The sequence below is a fragment of the Mus caroli genome, unplaced genomic scaffold (assembly GCF_978045245.1).
Source record: "Mus caroli unplaced genomic scaffold, Mus_caroli_1 scaffold_13, whole genome shotgun sequence".
NCBI lineage: Eukaryota > Metazoa > Chordata > Mammalia > Rodentia > Muridae > Mus > Mus caroli.
In genome coordinates, this window is record NW_028227268.1 from 57,894,763 (window position 1) to 57,913,602 (window position 18,840).

The following is an 18,840-nucleotide window of genomic DNA, read 5'->3' on the forward strand; positions in this document are numbered from 1 at the left end:
ATTAGGCTTCCTACCTTGGCCTGACTGTACCCTTTATGTTTGGTTTTGTGTTTCCTACATTAGGAGTGTCTCCCTGGACAGGGCTGTCAACTTGGATTACCTTGAACTATTTGTGATTCCTATTGGTTCCCTTGGGTCACCTGGTCCTGCTTGTCCTCTGAATCAGCATATTTGTCAGGCCCCTCTGTTACTAGATGTCAAGAGCTGCTCCTCTGTCCCTGCCCACCCCTCTGCCTCCTCTTCTTGCTTCTAGTACTCAGCCTTGATCTCTTCCTTGAAGCCTCTTCCATGTGCCCAACTTGGTGACTTCTTACTATGTTCACAACACTTACCCTGAACCATAGGGTACATCCCACATGGGGGAAAACTGTATATCTTCCCCAAACATCAATATCAGTGATATTTAGAAACTACATAGTAAGCTAACAACTAATAATGGACTGGTTTTAATATCCCGTGACAAGTTAATGTGGATACTATGCGGTCTTCCTTAAAATGCTGTTTGGTACTGTCCTCACCTCTTCTTTGTGCTGCTGTAAACTGATAACAGTGCCTATGAGATGAGATGGAGGGAGGGGACAGTGCAGGTACTCACTGACAAGGGAAAGGCCACCAGCTTTACCTCGGGGCATGGGGCAGGTGTCAAGGACTGCTCATCTATTTTGAAAAGACACTATTAGCATTCATGATTAAGTCATTTAGTCTCCATGGTACACTCTGCCTCTGATGTTCCCTTTCCTGAGAACTTAGCAAAACTGTTGGACTCATTAGCAGCTTCTGGGCCTTTCCCTTGTTGGTCTGGCTGCCTTGACAAAAGGACTATTACTCTGACAGTCTAGTGGACTAACCTTGTTTAAGCACGCACCTGCTTTCCTGAACCACTCACTCTTAAAGATGCCCTGAGACATCTATGCTGCTGTCATAGTTGATCACCTTGGCCCTGATGGCACAGCCACTCAAAGGACCAGTTTGCCTGGGTGAGCAGTGGATGCCTTGCGAGGATTCATAATCAGCTTGTTCAGCGGGGCAACATTTCCCTGGTGACCCACCAGAGAGACTGCTGGGATCAGTGCTTAGAGACAGGACTGAGATTGGCTCAAATACATTGCCGTGATTGGTCTAGAATAAGCAGCTGTGATTGGCTCATGCATTCCCCTTCAGTCTCTTGGAGCCCGCTCAGGCTCACCCAGTCAGCTGGGAGCCTCCCCGCCGCCCCCCTTACTGCTCCTGCTGGCATTAGAGCATTGGGTCCAACACAAGGCTTCCCTCCAGTGCTCCTTTTCTGCCCCCTGTCAGTAGAGCAGGCTGAGCTGGTAACATGAGGTTCAGAGAAGCAGAGACCACACAGAGCGACAGACAGCCACAGTGACCAGAGGCAGCAGAAAATAGCCATGTGGCTGGACAGGCTGGTAAGGCCACAGTGAAAGTATGCAGGCAGCCTTGGCACTGGAGTAGCGGTGGTGAGCTCAGTGGCAGATCTGGTGGTGGAGGACATCGCTGGCCTGAGCACTTCTGGCTGCGGCAGCAGCAGGTGCCAGATGCCTGGCTCTTGTGCCTTGAGGGGGACCCTAAACATTTTTGATGGAGGTTGAGGTGGGCACCCCAAGTAGTTGTGTGTAGTAGCCATGTTACAGGAGGGGATGGAATGCCAGGTTTATGGCAGCTGAACTGTTTAAGAATCAGCAAAGCAGAAAGAAGAGGGGGAGTGGCTGACAGAGAACGAGAGACAGACTGACTGATTGAAGGAGAATAAAGGGCTGAAAGGCAGCAGAGAAGGTCACTACAAGAGTTCATAGAGTGTCTCATCTCTGGACCAAGAGCTGCGACACTGGCTAATGCCAAAGTCTTAGTGAGGCTCCCTCTGCCTGGGGGGCTCCATGAGAACTAGAACACAAGAGGGGGCCACTGCAGGTTCCACCTGCCCGCTGCTGCCACCTGCTGCTGTCAAGCTCTGAGAGAACTGGAAGCTGCCAGAGACCAGTATGTGGAGAGTCTCTCCTTGCCAGTCAATATCTTTCTGTGGGTAAAGAATCCAGCCTTCTGATGGGTGACAGTACCACTACAGGAAGATTACTTGAACCAAAGCAATGCAATATTGTAACAGTCAATTTTGTGAGCAAGATAGCTACAAGGATACTAATGGGTGGGTACTGTATACAGTGTGGATACACGGGAGAAAGGACCAATAATGTTCTATAGTGACATTTCATCACGCCACCCAGAATGATCCAGAGTTTCAGATTTATGAATTATTTATTTTCCATTTATTTATTTAGGATGGTAGTTGACTGCAGGTAACTGAACTTTGAAAGTGAAGTCACAGATTGGTGATTGGGGCTACTGTGCATCCTCTATATAAGAAACATACCAGTTACAAGAGCTGTTCAACATTAGGGAACCAGCTAAATGAAATTGTTGGCCCACATTAGGAGAGGAGACCCATCTATGCAGTCAGCAAGTAGCTGTTCACTGTGTCTTCTGTGCTAGGCTGCACTGGGCATTGGGGATGATTTCCTTCTTCCTTTGTGTAGATTACTTTTTAGTAAAAGTGATTTTTCTCAGAAGAGGTACTGCGTTTGGATATTAGAGAATAATATGAAGAAATCAATGGAAAACATTAATTAATGTGGGAAGCTCAAAACAGATATTTTTAAATTTTCTCTTATAATACATCTTTTCATTTATAATCATATAAATATATGAGAGTTTTAATTTATAGTTGTATTTAGCCTATTAGGTATAATTTATTTTAATCATTTGAAGCTTGATCTTAATTATTTTGAAGTTGTGGTTGCTAAGGAGACTAAGAGGCAAGCTTGTTAAGAGGATGAAACTGTCTGAAAAGCAAAACATATTTTTTCTTCAGTCCAGAGCATCTTACATAAGGGAAAGAGGGAGAGCATTCATAGAAACCCTTTGGCTTCAGGATTTCATCTTCCAGCAAAGCTTAATTTAGAAAGGGCACATCTAACCTGGAGGAAACGCTTTCCAGCTCCTTTAAAAACAACAAAATGGTGTCGGTATGAGTTTTAATTGGAAATGTAAAATTCAGTGGGGTAGAGGTTTGCCAACAATGGCAAGACCAAGAAAAGTATGTGCATGTGTGCGTGCCTGTACATACGTGTGTGTGTGTATGTGTGTGTATGTGTGTGTATAAGGTATTTTTGGTCATCATGTTAGTTAGCTTTCCATGTCGACAACAGAACACCCAAGATAGACCTTGTAAAGTCAAAAGGTCTATCTTGATGTGTTGTCTTGGAGACTGCCATCAAGCTTGATTGGCGGTGCTGCTCTGGGGCTGTAACAGTGAGTGATCATTACAGGGCACTTGTGGCAGAACAAACTGTACACCTCATGGCTGAGGATGAGGGGCAAAAAAGTCCTGGTCTCTCAGTTCTCCTTGAAGGCATGCCTCTGATGACCCTCCTCCCCCTGGAACCTCTTAGAGCGTCTGGCTTCTCTCAGTTGTGCCAAACTGGAACCAGCACCCTGATACTACTTGTGTAGTCCAGAGATCCAATTGTCCTAAACTTGGCGGGGTCATAGCTTGTGCCCCACAAAGTCTAGCCACTGGTCTTCTGGTCCTCAGAAAGCCAATTAAAAGAGGTGAGTGAAGAGTGAGAAACCGAGAAAGGAGCTTAATCCAGTATGGTCATATTGGGAAGAGTGACAAAGAGGTCGGTGACTCCCTTCCCCAGTCCATCTTCAGGGTCCTGAAATGAGGGTCAGGATTAAATGGGAGGTGAACGATACACAAGTCTACAAAGCCAGACGAAGTTGTATGGTCCTATCCCCGTCCATCCATCATTATCTGAGATCCTATAATGTCTGAGCAGTTGTAAGTCTCTTCTGGAGCTAAGCACTTCCTCTGGCAGGTGCCTTTGCCTTCTACTGGTATTAGATTGTGGGGAAATTCCCATTTCTTTGGCATCCACTGTTTGAATGGTCTGATTTGGAGATATGTGTGTCTCTTTAGACTATCTTCATTTCTGTCAGGTCATGTCTAGCCATTACTTTTCTTCTTATCTAAAATGTATAAAAGCATGTTTGGCATTTCTGGAGACTTCACGCTCACAAACATCTACTTATGTGGATTTAACAGAACTCATACTTTTCTCTCATTCATCAGTTTTTGGCTTTATTGGCTTCTGAGATTCAGCCAAAGACTCAAGGTGAAGGGGGTAACCCTCTTCCATTGCAGTGCTCTGAGGAGATGCCCTAGTTTCTCATCTATCTGTAGATGGTTAAGATGCTTCACTGAGAACTCAGAACCCCTCCTTTGGAGCTGGGTAGGGCAAGTGTTAGGGTTTGCAGGGCCCATGTCCAGTCTTCCATGCAGTATCCACACTTGGACCTACAGCTGCGCACTCTGCTTTCCCCAAGTCAGTTCCCCCATTTCTGTCTCTCTTTGATGGTATTTCAGGGATTTGGAGGCCATGGGGCATGGACCCTTCCCTGTATCCCCTTTGTGTAACTTTAATTTTTCACAACCTATATTTTAAAATTTATTTATTTATTATATGTAAGTACACTGTAGCTGTCTTCAGACAGTCCAGAAGAGAGCATCAGAATTTCGCTACAGATGGTTGTGAGCCACCATGTGGTTGCTGGGATTTGAACTCAGGACCTTTGGAAGAAAAGTCAGAGCTCTTAACCACTGAGCCATCTCACCAGCCCCATCAAAATCTATTTTTAATGATGGTTCTTAAACTCTTTAACCCCCCTATTAGCTCACCATCTACCAGAGGTAGTGGGAAAGAAGGGATGCGGGGAAGAGGACCTGTTTAGAAAGGTTCTTTGGAGTAACTCCCATCTGTGTCGTCTGGAAATCGGCAGCAGCAGCTTGACCCACTGGCAAACACTTCACAAATACACCAGCAGTCCAGTTCAGTAGAGTCTGGATAGCAAACACGAATCAGCAGCCATGGCACTGCCTAGCAGAGACAGCCAGGCCTCAGCCTCAGCTCACGTCTGCAGGAGGGACCAGGAGGAACGCCAGGAGAAGTTCTCTGTTGTGCCTCTCTCAGGGAAGACTCGAGACCCACAAGCGTTGCATAGCTAGCTCTGTAAAGTTAAGCTCAGCCTCCATCACTGTCCATCGAGTCCTATTTATCCCCTCCAAACATCACGTGTCCTGCACAGGTCTTGCCTCAGCATGTGTGTCTGTCTCAGCTGACAGCACTCTGCCAACCAGCTCAAGTTCGCAGAAGTAGTTTGAAACGGTAGCACACCACCAGAATTTTTTTTTTTTTGGTGCGTTTCTCTCTATGGGGTCCTGACAAATGCAGCTCAACTACACAATGTAAGGCAGACCAGTACATGCATGTTGTTAGCAAAGAATCCTTCATCACATGTCCTTTCACATGCTTGCTTTAGCAGAACACCCTCTCTCCTGTGTCTACATCAGTGAAATGTTCCTTCACGAGTCTACCTTAGTCTATCACCCATGTCCATTTCAGCTAAACATTCTTTCACATGTTTACCCCAGCAAAACTCCATCTGTCTTTCCAAAGAACCCTTACGTTTCCATGTCACCTTTGGACCCCTCTTCCTCTTTTCCTGGTAAAATTAGAGAGGGAATCCCCTCTTTATGATTAAAATTACCAAATGCAAAGGTAGAAATAGGTGGGATTTGTTGAGGTCCATTACAAAAAAGCTACTTCCTCTTGGAAAGGAAAGATTGTTAGAAGGAAAAGAAAAGAGAAGAGGAGGAGGAGGAAGTGGAGGAGGAGGAGGAGGAGGGGGAGGAGGGGGAGGAGGGGGAGGAGGGGAGGAGGAAGAAGAAGAGGAAGAGATAGAGGAGGGGGAGGAAGAGAAGGAGGAGGAGGAGGAAGAGGAAAATCCAATTTTTATCTCTGGCTGTGGTTGGAGGCAGCTTTCTAAGCTACTATAACCTCCTCCTCAGAGTTAATCTGGTTGGGCCTGTCAATCACGATACCAGGAGTCCATCCCCAAGGGAAAGTTAGTTCTCTTGAAGGCATGCTAAGGAGAAGGGAGGACTAATTATGCCCTTTAGGACACAATGTACTTATCGTTCCAAAACCTTCTCCCATAGGGTTGCTCTACAAGTCAGACCACAGACAGACAGAACTCGTCCCTTTAAGTCAGAGAAGCGCACATTTTCCTTTTCCTTATTTCCATCTCTTTTTCAGACACTGACCAGAAGTTTGGGCATGCTCTCCCTGGCACTCTGCTTTCTCCATCTCTGGAGCCTTACTCCCCTTCTAACTGCCGCTGCAGAAGCTATAGCTTTCCCTCTTCTTGTCTTCATCTGGGCAACTGCTAAGATGTTCAGCTGGCTTGCTCTAGTGTTTCTCTCAGTCTCTAATACAACTGCCCATCTTTTTTTTTTTTTTTTTTTTGGTTTTTTGAGACAGGGTTTCTCTGCATATAGCCCTGGCTGACCTGGAGCTCACTTTCTAGACCAGGCTGGCCTTGAACTCAGAAATCTGCCTGCCTCTGCCTCCCGTGTGCTGGGATTAAAGGTGTGCGCCACCACGCCCGGCTTGTTTTTAATTTCTTTTATCAATGAATTGGAGCCGAAAAGCGAAACCTTAGTTTCCACAGAAAATATGGTAGGCAAATGAGTAGGTTTATTTTATTGTATAATTTCACTTCAGCACAACTATTTAACTAGCAGCTTACAAACTCAGTTAAATCCTCTCATGAGTAGTATTTAATAGCTATCATGTGCTTACAGAGTTTTCCTGGAAATGTTACATGGCATAAAGGTGGGACATAAGAATCACATCTGCTTCATCTTCTATCCCTGATGGCCTTGGGGATGTCTCCCCCACGACCTTTGGGAGACAAGGGCTTATTTCATCTTAAACAACTCTCAGGACACCTTTTGTCATTGATGGAAGCCAGGGCAGGAACTAGAGATGGGAACTGAATCAGAAGCCATGGAGGGATGCTACTTACTTGCCTTGCTCCTCTTGGCTTGCTCAGCCTGCTTCCTGATAACACCCCAGTATCACCTACCTGGTGATCTAGGGGTACCACCACTCAACAGTAAACTAGTCCCTCCCATGTCAACTGTGATCAAGAAAATGCCCCCACAGACTTGCCTCAGGCCAGTTTATGGAGGCGTTTTCTCATTTGAGGTTTTCTCTTTCTAGATAATGTCTAGGTTTGCGTCAAGTTGACAAAAACCAACCAGTGCACGTGGCTTGGACTGACCCCCTCATTTTGTTCATCTGTTTGTCTCTGAGTAGTCTGACCATATTTACAATCATTCTTCCAATTTCTTTGTCTGGGAGTTCTTCCAGATCATTTTCAATAGGGGATATTACTGTGGGATTTGTATGTTTTGGAGGAGACATGTTATTTTGGTTTTTCTTGTTGTTTTTATTTCTGTGTTGGGATTTGCACATCTGGAGTTCGTTGGTTGAGGTTTTCTTTTTGTTAAAATTACCTTCTTTCAGCAGGAGTGGGCTCATTGTTTGCAGGCTTAATTACAAAAGGGGCTGGTTATTTGCAGGATTAGGATGTTGATGTTTCTGTTTGTCTGGCATGTGAGGGTACAGCCCCTACTGCAGGTCTTCCTGCAAATTATCAGCTATAGACTGGTCTCTTCAGTGGCTTAGTTAAAGAACAAATTTCCTTTGGCAATATAGATTGGTCCAGGGCCTCAAAGTCAGAAAGAACTGGAGAATCCAGGACCTGTGTATACTGCCAGAGGAAAATTGTCAGGTGGCTGTCAGGGCTTTTCTGAGCGAGTCTTGAATGGAAGGAGTAGTTAGGTTTCCCAGCTGCATGCAGTAGCTGATGAGTCCCTTATGGGGAGGCTGGGAATTGGTGAGTCCCAGCAAGGGGCTGGGAGGAAGCGTTTGTTCCTAACAAGTAGTAGCTAGAGGGGGCTGGAGTAACCCTGCCTGAGGGTGCTGGGAAGGGAGTGTGAGTAGCCTGTCTGGGCCTCACTTCCATGTGGGATGGTCTTGAGGGATCCTGGTGGGGAGCAGGCTGGGATCTGATGGGTTTCCAGAGGGAGGGAGCAAGGCCAGGAGGTGGCGATGATCCCTGCAGGCTGCTGTTGGGTTTCCTCCAAGGTTCAGGGATCCTTGATGAGGAGCAGGTAGAGAGAGAGGAAGAGCCAGAGGCAGTGATAAGTGCAGGAAAGCAGATAGCTACATGTGTGAGCCCATGACATTTGTGACAGCATGCAGAAGACTTGTACAAGTTCAAGCCAGAAAAAACCCCAGTGTGGCGAGGGCAGGTGGGCGTGCAGTTCCATCCCTAGCTTAAGATGTATTGACAGTTGGGAGATACTACGGGAAGGAGAGTTAGTCTTCTTGAAGAGTGTAGCCCCCAGGTAGGCAACAGCATTCCAGTGAAGAGCCACACATCCAGCAATATATGAACCAACTCGATTCAATGGGGCAGGGGACAGAAAAGACACAAAAGTCAGTGCGTAGAGAAAAGGGGATAGATTCTGGAGAAGTATGGGGGAGGGATGAATATTACCAAATCACATTGTATGAAATTCTCAGAGAATAATTAAAATGACAATAAAAAGAAAATACATCTAAAAATTGAGAAAAACTTTTAAATATGTCACCTCTCCCCATCTCCCCACAATATCAACTTTAAAACTAAGCTTGCTTCTACAACTTACTATTGTGGTTCAAATGCATCCCCTATCAGAGCTCAGTTTGGAAATGAGATCCACAAAGTCTCATACTGCTGCTATGTGGGGATGGAGCTAATGGGGATTGAAGAGGTGATGGAGGTGGGACACCCTGCCCCTGCCCTCAGTAAAGACATAGTGCTTGTATAAGACCCAAATGAGAACACTTGCATTCTCACCATTGATACAGTATAGGAAGCCACAGATGCTAGCAGGTCCTGGCCCTCTGTTCTTGAATTTCATAGCACCTAGAGCCATGAATGAAAACAGCAGCAGCAGCAGCACCCTTGCTTATATCTGTCTAGTCTGTAGTATTCTATTGTAGCTGTAGAAGCTAGCCTACAATGGGTTCCTAACTCTATGCTCTTAAACCTTGCTGGACTATGCTCAGTGAGAATTTTCCTCGGTGGAGTGACAACAGAAAGAGTAGAGCCTGCTGGATGGTTCCTTCTAGCCTGACATTTCTCAACCTGTAGATTGTCACCCCTTTGGGGTTTGACCACCCCTTTCACAGAGGTCCCCTAAGACCATTGGAAAACACAGATATTTGCATTGCGACTCCTAACTGTAGCAACATTACAGTTATGAAGCAGCAATGAAAATGATCTTTATGGCTGAGGGTCACTGCAACATGAGGAATCATGTTATAAAGGTCACAACATTAGGAAGGTTGAGAACCTCTGTTCCAGAATGATTGTGTAATCTTGGGGTGCATTCTTTCTCCCAGGGGCTTACCTTTATAAAGGCATTGCCCTTTCTCAAAGCTGAGGGCTTGCAGGCTTCTTACTGTGTGTGTCTCCAGTGTCTGCTGCTCTTGCTTTTCTCTGGTGACCCCTGGGGTCCTCTTACACTCCTGTGAGCTTCAGTAGCAGCAGGAGATGGGAACTGCTTAGCATGGCCTCCCCTCAGTAGTGACCCCTCCCCTCAAAGAAACCATTGTTCACAAAGTAACATGCAGTTGTTTTCCTGAAGGCTTTTATTTGCCTGGATGAGGTCTGGTCTTAAATATTGTGTGATTTCCACATCTGAATTTGCTGGCAGTTGGGTCCACATTTCTCTTCAGAGTCTTCCAGTCTGATGAGTAGGAACCTGCAGAAATGAGTAGAGGATTTTTGCTGTTGGCTGACCCTATATTTTGAGTGGTTTTATTGTTGTATATTTTCAATTGTATGGCTTTTGTTCTTTTCAGTTTGCTTTTGCTTTTGGTCCCTCTTCTTTTTCAAAACTATTCTTCATCTTTAAGCAGGTTGCATTGATTTCCAGTGCAGTGAAGAGAGTTAACCCAGAAGTGAAACAGACACAGTCCTAGTTTGCTGATGTCAGTTGTTTTAGGATACAGAGACTGCAATGGGAATGGTGAACAAATTATAAATACAACAAACAAACAAACAAACAAACAACCCAAAAAACCCCACAAAAACCCCAGGTACTATTCATGTACAGATCTTTAATTTTTCATCTATAAAATCCTTGACACTCCAGTGCTTGCTGTATTCTCCAGATATGACTGCCTGTCCATTAGTGAAACTCCATTTTGCTTTCTTCACTTGTAGATCAGTGTTCTTAACCCATGGATCGAGACCCCTTTGTGGGGTGGGGAATGTGTGTCAGATGACTGACCCTTTCATAGGAGTCATGTAAGACCATTGGAAAACACAGATATTTGTGTTATGATTCATAACAGTAGCAAAATTACAGTTGTGAAGTAGCAATGAAAATGATTTTATGGTTAGGAATCACCACAACACAAAGAGCTATATTCAAGGGACGCAGCATTAAGAGAGTTGAGAACCAGTGCTGTAGATGGAGTCATTAAACCTCGTTTCTCAATCTTGTACGACCTAAGCTCTTTCTCACTGAAGACTTTTGTCATGAGAAATTTTACTGATAAACATATGTTGTTTTTGTGTCCCCACTGTTCTATTTGGATCTGCTTTGGGGCCCAGTCTGGTTCAGATGTCGCTCACTGCTTCGGCCTTGGGGAGCACATCTGGTCAACCTAAATTGACAGCTTATTGCGGCCAGAGGGTCTCGGACAGTTCTTAGCTTTGTAATAATGTCTCGACCATGTATTGGCTTCATTCTGACCTCAGGTTTTGTTTTGCTTTTAAATTTAATTGTGTGTGTAGGGGGGAGGGGGTGACGCTGGTGGTGCACATGAGTCCAGTGTTCACCGAGGCCAGAAGAGCAGAAGAGGGTGTCAGATTGCAGTTCCCGGCAGTTGTAAGCTGCTTAAAGTGGCTGACATGGGTGCCGAGAGCCAAACTTGGGTCCTCTGCAGGAGCAGCAAGCTCCCTTTTTGGGGGAGGAAAACAGAAGAACAAGCAAGGTCTTAGGAAAGGTTTAGAGAATTCATGGTCCCCAGAGTAGGATATAGGAACTGGTATATGTTAAAGCTTTAAAATGTGATTGTTAACACATCATCACGTTCCTTCCAAGTAGCATATGTCATCCCGTACACCACAGGCTTCTGATTATGTTGGTCACCACACATAAAAGATCGCTATGCTCTCCCAACTCCAGACATCTGGTATTTGTGTGAGACAGCTTCACTGTGTAGCCCAGACTAGCCTAGAATTCACCATGTAGACCAAGCTGTCCTCAAACTTGTAGACATTCTTTTGCCTCTGCTTCTCTTGAGAGCTAGGATGATTGATAGGACTGTACCCACCATGCTACACGGCATCAGTCCTCCTGGTGTGCTTAGGAGTAGAGAGTGTTTACTCTATTCATACAGTCCTTACCTTTCAGCGAACTCGTTGTTAAAATAGCTTTGCATGAATAAACACATGTCTGGGACAGGGCATCTGATGACCCACTTTCTTCTGTCATTGCTGCTGTTTAAAGGCAATTATGTCAAAGCTTTCCTTGCCTCCAGATCTCCCAGCCTCATCCTACCTCCAGTGCTTTTTCGTGTCTCCTGTGGTCTGCTTGGATTCACCTGTCTTTCCCAGGTCTCAGGTAACTGTTTGGATTTTAGCACATTAAACAGTCTCCCCCCAAGCTTCACCACTATCCTGGCCAGCCGTATGGCGGCTACCACAGCCCTTGTTGTCTGCTGATGTTGCTCTTTTCATTTCACTATAGGAACCTTTCCCGTTTATGTCTTTGAACCTGGCTACAGTGACTGCTGCCATGATTAGCTTGAATTGTCAACTTGACACATCGTAGAGCCCTCTAGGAGGAACGCTCTGATTGAGGAGTTACCTAAATCATACTAGCATATAGGCATGTCTGTGGGGAGATTGTCTTGACCATTCATTGATGCAGGAGGACCTAGTCTACTGTGGTAGGCACCATCCTTAGGCAGCTGTCCTAGACTGTATAAGAAAGCCATTCCAACATGACTGAGGGAACAAGTCAGCAAGTAGCATTCCTCCAAGGTTTCTGCCAATTGCATTCCTCCAAGTTTCTATGACCTGGAAGTATAAACTAAATTAAAACCTTTCCTCCCAAAGTTACATCTGATCAAAATGTTTTATTGAAGCAACAGAAAGAAGGAACCAGAACTCCCACTTAAGATCCTTATCTGGTAAATCCAGTAATCTCAACTGGTGAATTTTCTTTGAATTAGGTTATTGTGATCATAACTGGTTTTGGTCACTGTGACAGAATGTTTGATATAAACAAAGTTGTTTATATTTTTCTCACATTTTCAGAGGGTTCAGTGAATGATTGCTTAGCTCCGTGCACTTGGGAAGTGCATTATGGTAGTGGGAATATCTGGTGGGGCAAAGCTGTTCCCCTGAGCACAGACAGAGAGCAGAGAGACAGGACAGAGCATCCCCAAGGAGCCACCCCCAGTAACTACCTCTTTCAGGTAGGTCCCACTTTCTATAGTTTACCGAACATCCCAAAATGCACCACCAGTTGGGAACTAGTCCTCTAAATTACAAGCCCTTTCAGACTTCACATCCAAGCCGTAACAGTCTTTTGTTTGTTTGTTTCTTATGTCCAAGTCTTGGATGTTGTGAATGGCATGTTCTAGAAACTGAGTTCTGATATATACTTGCCTAGAGTTCTGTTTGGTTTACTAGTCTTGACTGGACTCAGATTCAAAATTCTGTCTCTCCTCACTGAATAGGAACTGACCTTTCAATGTAGTGTGGTCTTAGCTGGGCTGTAATTCAGGAGTCAGAAACTTGGACAGAGTTTATATGTAGGTTTGAGGGCACTGTGTTGTATGTAGCTTGCATTTTCATTCTTACCTGTCAATTGTTGGGGTATGTGATGGTTTGCTAGGTTTGGCCCAGGGCATGGCACCATTAGGAGGTATGGTGTTGTTGGAGTAGGTGTGTCACTGTGGGTACGGGCTTTAAGACTCTCATCCTAGCTGCCTGGGAGTCACTCTTCTCTTAGTGGCCTTCAGATGAAGCTGTAGAACTCTCAGCTTCTCCTGTACCATGCTTGCTTGGAAGTGGGAGCCTTGATGATAAATGTTTTCCTTTATAAGAGTTGCCTTGGTCATAGTGTCTGTTCACAGCAGTAAAACCCTAACTAACATAGGGAGGCCTGAGCCCTGTTGTCTGTTTTTTGTGTGGTAGAGACTCTCAGCATATCTATGAAGTCCTAGCTGCCCTTTCCTGGTGTGGACTGTGCCTGTTTTTGGACACAAAGCTAAAAAACAAGTGCATTGTATGTGCCTGGGTTCTTGTCTGCTTTTCTTGTCATTCATTGCAGGCAGGCATTGTCGTGTTGCGTGCCCGTGTGTATTGTGTGTGCACATGTATCTAGACCTCACAGTTATCTGTGGATGACACCAGGACACTGTCAGAAGGAGAGCTGCATGCCTTTATCAAGAACCATACAAAGCTAAGTTGATGGCCACCCCGTGTGAACGGGGCTCAGGTTCTATCCTGTCTTTCTAGTCAAAGTCCACGCTCCCAGTGCTGAGAGTCTCGGTCTGGTTTTGAGTCTTAGGAGCTTTGCAGCCGACTTAGGGTTGAGAGGTCCTGACACTGTCCATGCCCTTGAGCTGGAATGTCCTGCTCTTAAGAGTAAAATCAACTTGGGACATCCTGGTGCCTTCTGTCATCTGTCCCTGAGCTGAGGCTCACAAGGATGCGAACTTTGTCTTAAATTCATTACTTCAGCCCTCTAAGATCTTTGCACATAGTAGGCTCTTTGTAGTAGCTAGATTGGTTATTGCTTTCTGTAATGAATGAGCTGTGGGATATTATCAGTACACAGCAAGCCTGTGTGGTTAATATAACCATGTTTTGAAGAGAAGTGTAAGTAAAATGTGATGTTTTCCAAACTCAGGTCTCTCAGGCTTTCCCTTGAAGAGGCAATTACAGTGGTCACTCAGCTGTGTACAGATCCATGTGTGTATACACACACACACACACACACACCCTCCTTCTGAAAAGTATAAAAATGTGCTGTGCATACTTCTGCCATAATCACATATATTTATTAGCACAAGTAGATGTGTTATTTTTATGACTGTGTATTGTTTCATCATATTATAGTGTGTTTAGCCAGCCCCCTAAGGGCACTTAGTGGTGGAAATGTAATACATCAGAGCATAAACCTCTGTCAAGGAATTACTAATGCAAGCTGGGTTCATAGTGTTGCTAGTTACCTTGAAGATTTGAAACATTCTTGAAGGCCCTGGGACCTGTCTTGGTGCTATTCACAGAGGTGAGTGTATCAGTACACAGACAGGGCTGCTGCCCAGGGCTTCTCCCGGTGCTTCACCTGGGAAATTTATTGGCTGTGTGCTTAGCATCCCTGCCCAGACTTTCATTTCAAATCCATCAAAGAGGTGGCCCATACTATACAGCAAGCTTGGAAGAAATATCCTGCACAGAGAAACTTTCGTGGTGCTGGAGTGGAGCTGAGACTTCTCAGCAAGGCATTTTTTTTTTAGCCTGTGCATGGTTAACCCTTAAAGTGGCACACCGCCTTACTGCATCTGATCTTTGTCAGTTTTATTTATGCTTCTCACCTGTCTTCAGCCCAGCATAGCGTAACTTGGTAGGTGAACTTCTTAGAATAGTAATTGAGGAGATCTGCACAGGCTGATTTGACAGGATGTGTTTGCATGCCCAGTTCTGTCCCCAGGGAATGGAGCTCTGATGTCTGGAGGGACAAGCTGCCCTCCAAGACTGCTCTGTCTTGGCAGTGCTTGGGAAGCCTGGGAAGGTGCAGTCCCACTTGGTTGTTCTGCAGTTTGCTCTTTTCTGTCCTGTCCCTCCCCTTCACTTTCCATGAAGCTACTATTGACTTAAAGAACAAAAGCAAAAAAACTTTAACAGTAAAGTCTAGTTTATTTGTATTTTTCTAACAGCCATTTCCGCTTAATCCAGCTTTTTGGCGGAGCTGGCATTACTCCTAAGATCTTTACTGCCTCTGCAAATGCTCTGGTGTTGGTACAGAGCAGGCCGGTGGAATTCAGCTCATCTTTCTTAAAAGCGGTGGTCTTTTTAGTATGCACTCATATAATATATAGATTTTCAGGAAAGTATATACATCACTGTGTCAGAAATGTTCATTTTCTGGGGCTGCAGATAACACCAGAGTAATGGAGAAAACAGAAGAAAGTCGGTTAGAATGTGCTCACGGCCAAAGACAAGCACCAGCCTGCTTTTGCACACTGCTGCTTTCAGTGCAAATGGAAGGGAGCCTGCACTGCGATGGAGTGCACCAGAGGGGACTGTGTGTTAGTACAGTATTGGTGCTGAGGTCACAGGAGAGAGCAGACGTGTCACCTTTCACATCTCCATCCTGGTGGGCTCCTTTCCTGCCTCTCCTGAGGGTAGATTTCCAGATTTAAAGTGGCTCATTATTATCTGCATGAAAATGCTGCTTCGACCACATTGTCAGTGTCCACCCATGCATTTCTCACTGTTTGTCAAACTTGTTTCCCTGGTGTGGAGCAGGGCTAGCTTTCAGTCCCTGGAAATCTATTTGTCCTGCAACTCATGCTGGCATCTGTGACTTTGTTAATGTCTGAGGATGCTTCTAAAAGTTGGTTGTCGGTTTCTCTTGATGCTTGTGCAGACCAGGCTCTAGGTAACTGTCATATTCTCTTACTGGGCAATAAGGAACACAGAATACCTTCTTACCAAAACAAGTGTTGGCTAGCTTCCAACCTTTAGGTCCTTGTCCATAAAAGCATTCAGATTCTAAGTGTAGATACCATTCAATATGTGTTTGTTCTGTAACCAGTGGGTTCCAACTAGAGTTTATAAGTTAGAGATCTTCTCTGCTTATGGGTAGACTTTTGCTAGTATGTTTGGGACCTTTCTAGCACCTGTTTAGAAGCAGCAAACCCAGTAGAGTGGTGTGATCCCAGCATATGAAGGCTGAAAAAGGATGGTTTGTGAGTTGAAGGCCAGCCTGGACTACATAGCCAGTCTTAAGAAAACAGACACAAGGCAGTGAGATGGCTCAGCTGATAAAGTGCTTGCTGTTTAAGGCTGACAACCTGAGTTCGCTTTCTGGAGCTCACGTGAAGGTGGAAGGAAAGAGTTGCTCTGCAACGTTGTCCTCTGACCTCTGTGCATGCCTTGGCTGAGCCCATACCACGCTCTACTCGCGCAATCCGCACAATAATAATGCTTATGCTTTTTTATAAAGCAAACAAATCTCAAACAGAAGCCTCCAGGTGAGGCTGCCCTTTAGCCTGCTTTGCCTCTGAGCTGTTCATTGTCTGCCCTTGGCCAATGGGCATCAGCCTGCACGTCTGCCCTGATGCTTGCAGTGACTTTACAGATGCCCGTGACCTTGGCGGGTCATTTTCTGTTTCACCAGAACTGGATCTTCTTGCTGCTGACGCTATTCAAGTGACCATGCCTTTTCTTCTCTCTGGCCTCTTTGTTATTCGGCTGCAGTGTTTCTATCATGGATATGTCTGACCCCAATGCGTCCTGCTTGAATGGCACAGACACAATCTGACAGACACTGATAATGAGGCTTTGCAGGGTTCATGAATTACTGACTCTGAAATAAAGATTCCTTTTTGGATGTGCCTTGTGGCGACATGACTTGTAAGGAGATGAAACATCTCTTTCTTACAGTTTTCTGCTGACTATTAGGACTTAGAAAAGGGATGGTACCTAGGATCTCAACTACATTTCTATTGCTGCAGTGAAACATTGTGCGCCGCCCCCCCCCAAAAAAAAAAAAAAACAACGCAAGATGGGGGAGGACAGGGCTTATTTGGCTTACTCGTCATCACTGCTCATTACTAAAGGAAGTCAGGACAGGAACTCAAGAAGGACAGGAACCTGGAGGCAGGAGCTGATTCAGAGGGCATGGGGGGGGGGGTGCTGCTTACTGGCTTTATATCCATGGCTTTGTTATAGAACCCAGGACCACCAGCCCAGGCATGGCCCCACCCACAGTGAGCTGGGCCCTCCCACATCAGTCACTAAGAAAATGTCCTACAGCCCGGATTGAGGGTTCCTCTTTTCAGATGACTCTAGCTTGTGTTGACAGCCAGGAAGCATCTGAGATACTGGTTGTGAGGATTCAGCTTCAATTCACAACTGTGTTTCTTTTATTCAAGATGCAGTAAGTAGCCCAGAAAAGAGGGCTCATGTTTTTCTTCTACTTCAGTTCAGGTGCACCAGATTTGTTCCTGTCTGCTAGAGAAGTTGGTAAACCTGGTCATGGTTGAATACCTCTCACATAGAGAAACTTGCGGAACATAACTAAGAGTACGGGTTGTTTTGTTTTGTTTTGTTTTGTTTTTAAAGATTTATTATTATGAATGTGAGTACACTGTCACTCTCTTCAGACATACCAGAAGAGGGCAACAGATCCCATTACAGATGTTTGGTAGCTACCCTGTGGTTTATGGGAATTGAACTCAGGACCTCTGGAAGAGCAGTCAGTGCTCTTAACTGCTGAGCAACCTCTTCATTCCCCCCTAAGAATACATTTTAGAATGCATTAAATTAAAGAGCGCTAAACCTCAGACAGAGAGCATCCTTCATCTACCTCCATTTTCACAGTCAGAATGAAAGGTGTAGACAGATGAAGGGAACCAATCAAGATCCAGCCCCAGACCAAGCCAGACTTTCATAGTTATATACTATGTAGCCAGTTGTAAACCTTACAGGACCTCAAATAAAAGCCAGCCAAATGGCAAGGAGGAGGGTGTATGGTTGAGGAGCTAATTACATACTCCGTGTCAAAGGCCAGTATCTTTTTTTTTTTCCTTTGTGCAGTAGGATGAGTCCGGAGTCTCTGAGCCCATATGGACAGAGGTCATGAGAACGGTAGAAGGGATGTTCATGTCTTCTCTGGTCTCCATAGTAACAGGGTAGCAGGGTGGTCCCCAGGTGCTCCAGGAAGAGTTTTCACCCCCCTTTACCCTCATTGATACCAGCCTTTGGCTACCTTTCTTGTTCGTGCTTATATTTTTTTTCTTTCATATTTATTAAGACTTTTTAAAAATGCAAGGCTATTAAGTTTTTATAGTCTGTTTTATTTACTTTTTTTTTAAAAAGACTAGGTTTAAAGAGTATATCCCATTCAGAATCCTTTCTAGCATTTTCCCATGTTCCAAGCATTATGTAGTGTCAAAAGACCCACAGCGTGTAAGACTCCTGGCCAGGGCTTATGAGGGGGAGAGGAGGGAAAACCATGGGCACCTGGAGCAGAAGAATGAACCTGCTGTAGGGCTGGAACCCTGACAACCCGGAGGTGCCAGCTGTGCATGAGACAAAGGTAGACTGGAGCCAGCCGGGCAGGAGAAGGTGTCATGTCAGGCAGTCCTCGGATCAGTGACCTTCATCTTCTTTGTGGTTAGAGGTTCTCCGTTACCAAGATCCACTGTGGATAAGCAACCTGAGAGCAGGGAGCCAGGCTTCTTGTTAGCAGACTGGCCTTTGTTGCCAGCTGCTAACCTCCCCTACTCACCTCTTCACCATGCTCACTCCCTGCCTCCTTTGTGATTCCTGCCTCTGCTGCCTGTACATCCTGCAGCCTGCTGTTCTTTTAGTGCCTCCCTCTTCCTTCCCAGCCTGCCTTCCTGGGCCCTGGCCAGCTCATCCCACCCCCACTGATTGACATCTTTGGAGCAGCCTGCTTGGTCTCCCTGCACCTCCTAGCAGCCTGTAATGACAGTTGTTGGGGGAGGGAGGGAGAAGAGGACAAGACTGGGAGGGGTGACTTGGGACTTGGTGCCAAAGGGCCTTGGTGACAGTGAGCAGTCTAGTAAAAGCCTTTCCCCTAGTGGCTGCAGTACAGAAAGGAGG

General features: G+C 45.4%; 1 protein-coding gene across 3 annotated transcripts in view; it reads left to right on the forward strand.

Moving 5' to 3' along the window:
- Nucleotides 1-18,840, forward strand: part of Arhgap44 (Rho GTPase activating protein 44) — a 169,607-nt gene that overhangs the window by 37,267 nt on the left and 113,500 nt on the right. The window lies entirely within an intron of this gene.